The sequence below is a fragment of the Mastomys coucha genome, unplaced genomic scaffold, assembly GCF_008632895.1.
Source record: "Mastomys coucha isolate ucsf_1 unplaced genomic scaffold, UCSF_Mcou_1 pScaffold12, whole genome shotgun sequence".
Classification (NCBI taxonomy): domain Eukaryota; kingdom Metazoa; phylum Chordata; class Mammalia; order Rodentia; family Muridae; genus Mastomys; species Mastomys coucha.
This window is the reverse complement of record NW_022196894.1, coordinates 91,317,322-91,327,278: the sequence shown is the minus strand read 5'-3', so window position 1 is coordinate 91,327,278 and position 9,957 is coordinate 91,317,322. Positions and strand designations below refer to the sequence as shown.

At 45.5% G+C, this 9,957-nt stretch overlaps 1 long non-coding RNA gene across 1 annotated transcript; it reads left to right on the top strand.

The window, feature by feature from the left end:
- The first annotated feature begins 594 nt into the window (after window positions 1–594).
- On the top strand, window positions 595–6,919 carry LOC116086616. Its single transcript, XR_004117003.1, has 3 exons — window positions 595–646; window positions 984–1,143; window positions 6,549–6,919. It is a non-coding gene; the product is annotated as an uncharacterized LOC116086616 (long non-coding RNA).
- Window positions 6,920–9,957: the final 3,038 nt, after the last annotated feature.

Here is a 9,957-nt window from a genome sequence, read left to right as displayed (position 1 = left end):
AGCTTGTTTCTAAAAGTCTGTTTTTCATATTTGTGAAGGAGTTATCTGTCCAGTTATTCAAACCAAGATATTACCAACACAGGAAAAAGAGGCAGTCTTTTATCAATTATCAAGGGGACCATTGATTTCACAAAGCCAATTAGAACAGATCTGGAAGACATGTAAATATTAGTTCTAGAAGCATTTTTTTAAAAAGAGCAGCTCAGTTAACTAGAGTTACTAAATAAAAATAAGACATTGTATTTGTTACCAGAGTCACACTTTGCTGTGGGGCAAGCTTGGAGGAAGCTAGCTCTTGAATATTGTCAGTTAAATGATTTCACATAGACATGATTTGTTCATAAACTATAGGGTCTGAATTTTGTGGTTACTGTGGCTTAACTGGAGCAGGCAAACATCCTGCTGTTGACTAGATGGTTTTCAACAAAGAGTAAATGATCAAGAATGCAGCTAGCTCTGAGCACAACTAGCCCTCTATGATGTCACTGGTGCAGTAGACCTCTATGATGTCACTGGTAACCCCTGTTGTCTTAGTCAGGGTTTCTATTCCTGCACAAACATCATGACCATGAAAGCAAGTTGGGGAGCAGCTTACTTCCACATGGCTGTTGATCACCAGAGGAAGTCAGAACTGGAACTCAAGCAGGTCAGGAAGCAGGAGCTGATGCAGAGGCCATGGAGAGAGATGTTCCTTGCTGGCTTGCTTCCCCTGGCTTGCTCAGCCTGCTCTCTTATAGAACCCGAGACCACCAGCCCAGGGATGGCACCACCCACAAGGGGCCCTACCCCCTTGATCACTAATTGAGAAAATGCCCCACAGCTGGTTCTCATGGAGGCACTTCCCCAACTGAAGCTCCCTTCTCTGTGAATAACTCCAGCCTGTGTCAAGTTGACACACAAAACCAGCCAGCACACCTGTTGATTGCTTTGCTGGCACTAGGTGGAAATAATCATTTTCCATAATTTCATCCCCAACATCAAAGCCATCAGGGAGGAAGAGTTGAGGAGCTTTGTGTGATGGTCTCCGGAAGGGGAGCTGGGCAGCATGGCCATCTGATGGTCTCTGGAAGGGCAGCCTCTCTAGCACAGGCACTCAGAAGAGGCCAGGATCAGGAGTCGCAGGACCTGGGAACAGCAGCATGGGTGAGTACTTCTAGAACCAGTTTGTTCCTGCTTAGGTGGTGTTTTAAGGAGAGTGGTTAGTCTGCTTTCTGTCATTTGTAACAAAATGCCCAAGATAAGAGGAAAGAAAGTTTGCTTTGGGTCAGGGTCTTGGAGACTTCAGTTTATGGTCCTGGAAGTCCAGCCCATCCCTTCAGGGACGGTGTGAGCGTCTGGAGACTGAGTAACTTGATTTCCACCCACAGACAGAAGCTAGGCAGCTCACGCTGCAGAAACATTCTGGGTAAATGCATCCCTCAAAGACTCCTGCATTAGGAGTTTAGCTACGGAGTGTCTGTGTAAGAAGGGGTGGGAAAAGAGAAAGATAATTCTCATGAGACTTAGACTTTTCATATTTTAGCTGTTTTTTAAAAAATATATTTTCATCCGATGTGTGTGTATGTGTCTGTCTGTGTGTGTCTGTGTGTCTGTGTGTGTGTGTGTGTGTGTGTGTGTGCAGTCTGTGTGCATGTGCACTCATGGCGGTCAGAGTTCCATGGGAATTCAGTTAAGTTCTTCCCTTTCACCATGTTGATCCCAGGGAGGGAATTCAGGGCGTCAGGTAAGATGGCAAGCACCTTCACCAGGTGAGCCATCTTGCTGTCCCTTTGATTTATTTCTTAAGAGATGTTATTAAAAAATGAAATGAAGCAAGACACCCTAGCTGTTTGCTTCCTTCTGTCTTCTTCATGGCTGTGTGGTCTTTCCTTCTTGGGGTTCCTAGTTGGAACAATGCCAGTTCTCTGGAAACTCAGACTAGACAGTCGTGTTATATCGGAATTCTCTTAGTTCTATTGAGTCTGAGACACTGCCTCCATCTTGTCAGAGGAAGGTTTCAATTTCATTCTTCATTGTTACAATGTTTCCTTCTTGTCTCCCTCTCTGTATCTACTAGACTTCCAAGTACTTTCTCGCTTTCTTATTCTACATTTGACACATGTGGAGGTCAGGAGGCAACTTGTAGGAATTGTTTTTCTCCTTCTACCATGTGGATTGATGGGAACTGGACTCAGGTCTTCAGACTTGGCAGTGACTTCACCGACTGAACCAATCACTGCACCCAGACTACATTATTGTTATATAGGAGGAGAACTAGAACTAAGCCAGCCTCTGCTGTTGCAGCTATTTTAATAAAATGCCTTCACTGGCATCCCAGACATTCCCTCTACCCATGCTGTATCTCCTTGCTAATACAGTTCCCAAGCCTGCCCAGTTCTGAGCATAGCTCTGTATCCCATCATTATCCTGTATCCATCCTGTTCTTGAGCAGCCCAGCCTGCCCCTGCCACAGTACATCAAGCTACCTCCCCTTTTCTCCACAAACATTCCCACTCAGGGTCTTCTCACACTCTGATGTCAGTGAGCTTTTAGAGCCCAGCCCTGGGTTCATGCACTTCTCAGCACATCGTGGCCTCCTATTATCTCCAGAACAGGCAGTGAGCAGGTATACTTACAAGGTCCCTGTTGCTTCCTCTCCCATCATCCTCTCGCAAACACTTCCTCTTACCTGTGCTCCATCCCTGTACATCACACCCTCTCCTGGACCTGGCTGCTTTCTGTCTCATTACCCTCCCATCTCAGCCAGATTCCAGGACCAGCTTCATCTCCTCACCACACCCCTGTGGCATCCTGAATTTTGACTTTGATTTTTTTCTAGTTTTTACCATCATTTTGCATCTGCCACTTTTTCCCCTCCATGGAAGGTTTTTCGTGGAGGAAGGGACCAGGCCTGCAGTGCTCACCACTCTGTACTTCACGGAGAGACATCTTATCAGTCATTCTCTGTCTGAATGATGGCCCTAAGCTGGTTAATTGCCTATCTTGAGTTCATGCTCTTGGAGGATGCTAAGAAAATTCACCTTCAAGGCACAACTTCGGTGTGTCCACGTTTCCTCATTCTTTGCCATGCCTGTAAATGTGACTTCTGGGGTCAACTGCAACATTTTCTAATACAGCTATAGGACTGTCTGATGTTTTCGCTCCAATGGTTTCCTCATGTCTTGAATGTTTCCTTTGAGCCAAGTCTGAGGCTCCATCCTGCGGGAGTGATTTCTCATCTGCGGCTTGTACCAGATAACACCGTATTAGTCTTGAATGAATGTGATGTATTTCTAGCCAAATTCATCATCCTGGCAAATGCAATGCTAAGGATTTCAGTCAAATGGAGGGAGGGAGATAAAGAAGCCATCCTGACTTTATTTATGGGTTGTGTGCTCCCGCTGCTATAGCCTACAAGGGCTCAAATAAAATAATGGGGCTATCATCTCCCTCTACATCAGAATAGATCCAAGCCAGGTCTGCCTTCTTTAGACAACAGAGACAGGAAATTCAATAAGCAGAAAGGCCTTTCTTATCAGAAACATCAGGAGGGAGGAATGTCCTAGTTAATGGCACCACCACTTTGGTTTGAGCCAAAAGTAAAAGTACCCCTTGACACCCGTCCCCCAAACCCCATTCCTCAAAATCTGTATTTACACTACTGCCTAACCCTCTCAGCCCCACAGAGCAGCATGAACTTCGCTGACTCCGCCTCTCTGGTACCTTAGCTTCCTTGGCTTCCCCATAGCTCTCTCATCTCCTGAAAATGCATCTCATCCCAGCAGCCAGAAATCTTTCAAAACCCAATGAGATCATAGCATCCTGATGCTTAAAACATCCCAAGGTTTCCAAGAACAACAACAACAACAACATCAAAACCCAGAACTTATTATCTGGTTTATGAGACAAACAGCCCCTCCTAAGGGAGCATCATACAAAGAGGTGACGCTCTTTGCAAAGCCGAGGCTCCTTCCCTCTGGGACCTCTTTTCAAGCCTGGTCTTGCTTCCTTTCCTCTTTGCCACCAATGACGTTGCACTAGGCACCTGCTTGTTTATTTGGTTTTCTGTTCCACTCATTAGAATAGCAACTTCAAGTGTGAGGGTTTTGCAGATCTTGCAGACAGCATATGAAATGCCCCACAGCATCATGCATAGCTTGCTCTGTTCCCCAGCTGTTGGTTCTCTTTGGAGCAGTTCTGAGATCTTCTGGCTTCGGTAGAGGAAACAGGTCATTTGGAGCCTATTTACAGATTTATCTTTTTAACTATGTGTAGGTATGTTTCATCTATGTGTGGGCATGAGCATATAAGTACGGGTATCCACAGAGGCCAGAAGAGGGTATCAGATACCTCAGAGCCAGAGTTACAGACAGTTGTGAACCCCTCAACGTGGGCGCTGGGATCTTGTGTCCTCTGCAGAAACAGTACCTGGGGCCAAGAAACTGCCCTCTACTGAAACAGAAACAAGTGTTTCTGTAAGTAACAGATTCATCCCTCCATGCTGCAGATGCACCACCCCGCAAGTGTCTGTTGTAAAGTCAGGACTTAAAAAACTGCTTGTTAGGGCTGGCACTGACTGCTCCTCCTAAGGTCCCAGCACCCACATGGTGGCTCACAACCACCTGTAATGAGATCTCACGTCCTCTTCTGGTACATCTGAAGACAGCTACAGCATATCATGCTGGAGAGAGCGGGGCCGGAGCAAGCAGGGCCATCCTAAGTTCAATTCCCAGCAGCCACATGATGACCACGGCCATCTGTACAGCTACAGTGTACTCACACATATAAGATATAAATAAATACACATGCTGCCAGAACAATCAGACCCACCATGTGCAGTCCTTGGTTGGTGGTTGAGACCCTGGGAGCTCTGAGGGTACTAGTTAGTTCATATTGTTGTTCCTCCTATGGGGCTGCAAACCCCTCAGCTCCATAGGTCCTTTCTCTAACTCCTTCACTGGGGACCGTGTACTCAGTTCAATGGGTGTATAGTAGAGGATTGCAAATTCGATCATCAATAGGAGGAGAGGACCTTGGCCCTGTGAAGGTTCTGTGCCCCAGTGTAGGGGAATGCCAGGGCCAATAAGTGGGAGAGGGTGGGGTGGCAGGCATGGGGAGGGGGGAGGCAACAGGGGTTTGTTCTTGTTTTTGTTTGTTTTTTGGAGGGGAAACTGGGAAAGGAGAAATTTACATGTAAATAAAGAAAATATCTAAAAAAAAGATATGAATAAATAAATCTTTTTAAAAAAAACCCTGCTTGTTAGACAAACGAACACAGAAGAATATGGATGGTGCTTAGCCCCTCCTCATGTTCTTTTCCTGAAATTTCACTGAAGACTCTTCCTAATGAAAAGGATGGGAGGAGGTGCTCACTGTATTTGTGTGGGTGCTGCTCTTTTGTTGCTGCTATTGGTGTCTGGAGGACCCTAGGGTGATTGAGGTTTCCTGTATCTGAGCTGCAAGGATGGAGTGACTGGGGCTGGCCTGATGTCCACTGCTGTAACTCCCCTCAGGGCAGGCCTGTGCAGAGCTCCCCACAGCTGAGCTCTAACCCTGACTAGAACTATCTGTCTGTCAAGACTGCTGAGCCTTCAGTAAACTTTGTAAAGGTCTCTCTGCTCCTCAGGGTGCCTCTTTAGTAAACAGTGGGGACATTGACTCAGACCTTTGGGGATATAAGCCAGGGTTTTGTAAATGTGCATATTAAAAGAGTCTGCCAAGTTTTACTTTTTTTGTGGATGTGTGTGATTTTTATTTTAAAGATTTATTTATTTATTTTATGTATGAGTACACTGTCACTCTCTTCAGACACACCTTTTAGTGGTGAAAATAGTGGATGCAGTTACCAGGGTTCAGTTGTGTGTGTGTATGTCTGTGTCTTTGTGTCTGTGTGTATGAGTGTTGAGTGTGTGTGTGTGAGTGACTGTGTCTCTGTGTATGTGTCTGTGTATGTTATTCATGTGTGTGAATGTGTGCGTGTCTCTCTGTGTGTGTATGAGTGTTTGTGTGTGTCTGTGTGTGTATGAGTTTGTGTGTGTCTGTGCATGTGTCTGTGTGTGTGTGTCTCTGTGCATGTGTCTGTGTGTGTGTGTCTCTGTGTGTGCAATTGTGTCTGTGTTTGTGTGTGTGTATGTCTGTGTGTGTTTCTGTGTGGATGTCTGTATATGTGAGTGTGCGTGTGGCACTTTCACTTTTCTTCTCTCACGATTATCTTGGTGGTCTAACATCAAGTCAAGTTGTTCACCTCCCCAACCTCCAAGTGTGCTGTGAGGATTCTTCCAGCGATCTCTGCTGCATGCAAGACAGACCCAGGCGGAGGGGGGGGGGGCGCTCGGATGAGGCTTCTCACTTCCCTGTTGGTGGGCATCTGGAGAGCTAGTAATGCCTTTGATCTGTCTCTGTTTCTCCTCCTTCCCCTCCCCTTCCTTTCTCTCCCCCCACTTTCTCTTTTCTCCCTCCCTCCTCCTCTTCCTCTCTCTTCTTCTTCCCTGTCTCCCTGTATGGTATTCACTGCTTCTTCTCCTCACCCTCAGTTGCCTCTTCTCATTTTCTTTCTTTTTTTTTCTTAGAAATGAGCAGACTGTGAGAGCGAGATCACATAGAGACATGCTTCCTTTCTGGCTATACCAAGGACCTCTGCTGAGCACTTTCCTGTTGCTGCCTCTCAGGTACAAACTGGTGCCTTCCCAGGGTGCACCAGACATCCTGGAGTTTACCCAACCACCTCTTGGTGCCTCCTCTTCTCACCAACCAAGACTTGAAGGGATATCTGGAGTCAGAAACAGATATGGGATGGGCCAGGTAGGCAATGGCTCTGGGCGTCGAGCTGTAAGGAGGTTAGATATTTCTGTCCTCCATTCACCAGGGAGCTCAGATTTCCCTACACTGCAGACTGGTCTACCGCAGTGTTCTGTAGTGGAAATAGAAAATTGTACAGCCACTTTGTCCTGGTCCTTTCTTGAAGCTCATTTCCAGAGGAACATGTAGTTAGAGAAGCTGAAATTCTGAATCCAAACTGAGCTCTTCAGTGCCAACCAGCAGTAGTATTGGAATTAATCAGTTTTATAGATCTTATATCCATACTGTGCCTTTTGTGGTATTGTTGTTGTTGTTGTGTGTGCGTGCGTGTGTGTGTGTGTGTGTGTGTGTATGGGAGGGATGTTACATGCTTAGACAGAGAGCTGAAGAATGCTATCTATTACTTCTTTTATTCAGATACTACTTTAGACTGAGGAAGTGAGATGAGAAGCCAATTGTTGTATGATATCTCCTTTCCCAGTTCCCCTCCAAAAAAAAAGGAAAAAAATTAAAAATAAGAACAAAAAATGAAAACAACAACAACAACAACAAAAACCCTGTTCCCTCCCACCTCTCTCTGCTCACCAACCCACCCTCTCCTACTTCCTGGCCCTGGCATTCCCTACACTGAAGGACACAGAACCTTCACAGGGCCAAGGTCCTCTCCTCCCATTGATGACTGACTAGGCCATCCTCTGTTATACACATGCTGCTGGAGCCATGAGTCCCACCATGTGTACTCTTTGGATGGTGGTTTAGCCCCTGGGAGCTCTGAGGACACTAGTTAGTTCATATTGTTGTTCGTCCTAAGGGGCTGCAAACCCTTCAGCTCCTTGGGTCCTTTCTCTAGCTCTTTCATTGGGGACCTTGTACTCAGTCCGATGAATGGCTGTGAACCTCTACTTCTGTATTAGTCAGGCACTGTCAGAGCCTCTCAGGAAGCACCTATATCAGGCTCCTATCAGACAGCACTTACTTGCTGCCATCCACAATAGTGTCTGGGTTTGATGATTGAATATGGGAAGGATTCCCAGGTGGAACAGTCTCTGGATTGTTCTTCCTTCAGTCTCTGCTCCATAGTTAGTCTCTGCAACTCCTTCCATAAGTATTTTGTTCCCCCTTAAAGAAGGAACGGAGTATCCACACTTTGGTCTTCTTTCTTCTTGAGTTTCTTGTGGTTTGTGGATTGTACTTTGTGTATTCTGATCTTCTGGGCTAATATCCACTTATCAGAGAGTGAACACTATATTTTATTTATTTTTCTTTTTTTCGGAGAGGAAACTGGGAAAGGAGATATCATCTGATATGTAAATAAAGAAAATTAATAAAAAAATCAATGACATACATGTAAATCTTGTAAGCCACAGACAAATTATTAGTAAATAAACGGTAGATAGCCAAGAAGCAAATCATAGCATCTTGATATTATATCTATATTTCACATGAGGACTCTGTTACTGTTCTATATGATATTTACATCAGTTTTGTATGTAAGAGAAATGACTTTTTGCTATTCTTGTAAAATTTGAAAATGTTTAAAACTAGAAAATTTGAGTACTATTAATTTTAATTATTCATGGACTAAATATAAGAGTATTTGAATTAATTTTTCTGCTAAAAAAAGTAGATTGAAAAAAAGTTATGCCTGCCAGGTGGTGGTGGTGCACGCCTTTAATCCCAGCACTTGGAAGGCAGAGGCAGGCAGATTTCTGAGTTCAAGGCCAGCCTGGTCTACAGAGTGAGTTCCAGGACAGCCAGGGCTACACAGAGAAACCCTGTCTTGAAAAAACAAAACCCAAAAAACAACAGCAACAACAACAACAAAAAAAGCCAGTTGTTTTCTGCGCCAAGTTTAAAGTTGTAAAATAAATCTTGTTGCTAATTGAAAAAGAGAACAACCATTTAAGACTGTCCTCAGGAGTCAGATTACTGCCTACTTGAGAACAACGAGCAGCGGCCATGCTGACAAGCCTCGTCTGCTGAAGCAGCTCTGCAGATGTCCACGGAATGGAGATGGATGGTCCCAGCAGGGGAGAGACGGTGTTGACTTCAGATGTCTCCTGAAATGGGAATGCCATGGTTTGGATTGTAAGTGTCTGCCAAGGCAGGGGTCCAAGGTTGGCATTCAGCCTATGGCACTCTTCAGAATCAGTAGACCCTTTATTGAATGGGTCTACTGGGTTAGGCATTGAGAGTATGCCTTGAGGGAGATGTGAGCACTTGTCTCTTCCTCTTGGTTTCAAGGTTTCATTGTTCTATGTTGTTCTCTATTGCCATGCTCAGCACAGTCCCAAAGTAACAACACCAGTGTCCTAGGGCTGAAGACTGAAACGGTGAGGAAAAGCCCAGGTTCTTCTCAGATGGTTTGTCACAGAGCAGGGAAGCTGACACAGCACCAACAATGACAGGGTGAAGCTTCAGGACTGTGAAGTGTATGGAAGGAAGTCTTTTGCACCTGCTGAGCAGACCCTCGAGGTGTGGACCCTCCCCAGGGATTTACCAGCATACCCTCCCCAGGGATTTACACTCTGAGGTTCCACTTACCCATGCTCCATTGTGATCTGAAGATGTTAAGTGGAAAAATAGGCAATTCATAAGTTTTAAGTAACTTCACTCTGCTGTATTGCCACATGACTCTGTCTTCTCTTACCACCTAGCACACACAGTGTTTAATGTAGATATTAAACATTAGCATAGGTGTGCCAGCCTAGGAAAAATCAAAGCTAACCAAGGGTTTGTGTTGGGCACTGTTGGGCACTGGACAACACCAGCTACGTAAATTCCGTACATCTGCACAACGCCAGCCACATAGGCATGTTTACTCTGCACACCTGCGTATGCTTGCCTTTCCTGCTGCACCCTCTCCAAATGGGTGACACAGTGGTCAGCAGACACTGCTGAGCCAATCAGGTATCGACACATCCACACATTAGGGTTTATAAGCCGACCTCTCCAGAGGGCGGGGTCCTTCTCTCGCTTCAAACTTGGGCGCTCCTAATAAAGTGTGGTTGAGAAGAATCCTGCTGTTGTCTTCGTCCTTCCTGCTGGCAGGTGGTCATGACAAGTGGTGCCGAAACCCGGGAATCAACATCTACGGCCCCCAGAGAGGACTCCCAAGGAGGAAATCCTTGGGAGGATTCAGAACTCAACACACGGAGCGGTGGTATTGGCTGTTGAGAA